Below are 2,500 nucleotides of genomic sequence, written 5' to 3' on the forward strand. Positions count from 1 at the left end.
CTTTTCCTATGTGTGTGTGTGTGTGTGTGTGTGTGTGTGTGTGTGTGTGTGTGTGTGTGTGTGTGTGTGTGTGTGTGTGTGTCGGAGATGGAAGTGAAAGGAAGAGAGAGTAATGAATGGGAGAGGAAAGAGAGAAGAGAAGAAAGAAGAGATGGATGGAAGGAGAGGAAAGAGAGGAAGAAGATAGAAGGGAGAGGAAGGAGGAAACATTGATAGAAGAAAGAGAGAGAGAGAGAGAGAGAGAGAGAGAGAGAGAGAGAGAGAGAGAGAGAGAGAGAGAGAGAGGTGGTTGGAAAGGTCGAGAGAGAGAGACAGCGAGAGAGGTGGGTGGAAAGAGAGGAGGAGGAGTAGGAGGGGAGGAGGAGGAGGAGGAAGAAGAAGAGGAGGAGGAGGAGGAGGAGGAGGAGGAGGAGGAGGAGGAGGAGGAATCCTTACCTCGGCGTCTTCAAGTCTGGAGGTAATATGATGGAGGTGCATTTCTCTCTCTCTCTCTCTCTCTCTCTCTCTCTCTCTCTCTCTCTCTCTCTCTCTCTCTCTCTCTCTCTCTCTCTCCCCATGTCGTCCCAAACTCATCCACTTTATCACTCTCCCTTCCCTCTCCCTCTTCCTTCTTCCCTCTCCCCTCTCCCCTTTTCCTACCCTTTTCCTCTCCTCTCCATCTTTTCCTTCTCTTTCCTCCTTATATCTCTTCCTTCACCACTCCCAGAAGCTCATTCCTCCTCCTCCTCCTCCTCCTCCTCCTCCACACATCCCCTCCCTTCTCTCCATCTTCCACTCATATCTTCCACCAAAACCAGTCCCCCGTGTCTCTCTCTCTCTCTCTCTCTCTCTCTCTCTCTCTCTCTCTCTCTCTCTCTCTCTCTCATCTTACTCGTTCTTCATTCCTTTCCTAATCTCTACGCTATTTCACCTTCCTTCCTCCTCCTCCTCCTCCTCCTCCTCCTCCTCCTCCTCCTCCTCCTCCTCCTCCTCCTCCTCTTCTTCCTCCTCCTCCTCCTCCTCTTGAGTGTTTCGTGATACCATTTCTCCCAATTAGAACAGCAGACATAATTTTTTCTACAAGCTACTTGGTGATTGGTTGTGACGGGAGTGTGGCTCGGTCTGTCATTGGCGGAGCGAGGATGGTGGTGGTGGTGGTGGTGGTGGTGGTGGTCGTGGTGATGGTGGTGGTGGTGGTCGAGAATGTTTTTATTTTCTTTGTTATTGGTGTTCTTGGTTGTAAAAAATGGATTGTTGTCGTTGTTATTGGTGGTGGTGGTGGTGGTGGTGGTGGTGGTGGTGGTGGTGGTGGTGGTGGTAGTGGTGGTGGTGGTGGTGGTTGTTGTCATTTTATTTTCTTCTTCCTTCTTGATTTTTTCTTGTTTTCTTATTTCTTCTTATTTTTCTTATTCTTATTCCTTTGTTCTACCATCACCACCACCACCACTACCACTACCACCACCACCACTACTACTACTACAACTACTCTTACTACGACTACTACTATTATTACTACTACTACTACTACTACTACTACTACTACTACTACTACTACTACTACTACTACTACTACTACTACTACTACTTTTACCACCACCACTATTACCATTACTATTACTATTACTACTACTACTACTACTACCACCACCACCACCACTACTACTGCTGTTGGCAAGGTTATATAAAAGCAACCTTGGAATATACTAATGATAATGATGAGGGCAGGAGGAGGAGGAGGAGGAGGAGGAGGAGGAGGAGGAGGAAGAAGAAGAAGAAGTAAAAGAAGAAGAAGAAGAGGAAGAAGAAGAAGACGATGAGGAGGAGGGATCGATGAGGATTATATAAGAGGGAAATAATAAAAGACGAGAGAGAGAGAGAGAGAGAGAGAGAGAGAGAGAGAGAGAGAGAGAGAGAGAAATAATGAAATACTAAAATGAAGAAGAAAAATTGAAAAACGAAAAGTGGAGAGAGAAACATAAGAAGAGGAATTAAAGGAGGAGGCGGAAGTGAGAGAGGAAAGGAAGAAAAGGAAGACAAGAATGAGAGTAAGAGTGACAGGAAGAGAATGAAACAATTAGAAGAGGAAGAGAGAAAGATAATAATGGACAAAATACAAGGAGAGAGAGAGAGAGAGAGAGAGAGAGAGAGAGAGAGAGAGAGAGAGAGAATCAAGAAGCATACAACAACCTCCCACATATTTTTCTTCCTCACCCTCTCCCTCCTCCTCCTCCTCCTCCTCCTCCTCCTCCTCCTCCTCCTCCTCCTCCTCCTCCTCCTCCTCTCACTCTAAAGGAACCGCCAACCACCTCATTTCCTAAACTAAAATTGCTCTTTTTAACATTTTATTTTTATTTTGCATCCGCGCTGCTCGGAAAACCACAAAAGTCTTTTATAAATAAACTAATTTAGATTGGCAGTAACTGTTCTTTCTGTGAATATATTGGAAGAAACTTTTAACTCTCTCTCTCTCTCTCTCTCTCTCTCTCTCTCTCTCTCTCTCTCTCTCTCTCTCTCTCTCTCT

At 45.6% G+C, this 2,500-nt stretch overlaps 1 protein-coding gene across 50 annotated transcripts in view; it reads left to right on the plus strand.

The window, feature by feature from the left end:
- LOC123503122 (muscle calcium channel subunit alpha-1-like) overlaps positions 1-2,500 on the plus strand; it is a 230,015-nt gene that overhangs the window by 105,039 nt on the left and 122,476 nt on the right. The window lies entirely within an intron of this gene.

Source organism: Portunus trituberculatus, chromosome 13, assembly GCF_017591435.1.
Source record: "Portunus trituberculatus isolate SZX2019 chromosome 13, ASM1759143v1, whole genome shotgun sequence".
NCBI classification, from domain to species: Eukaryota; Metazoa; Arthropoda; class Malacostraca; order Decapoda; family Portunidae; genus Portunus; species Portunus trituberculatus.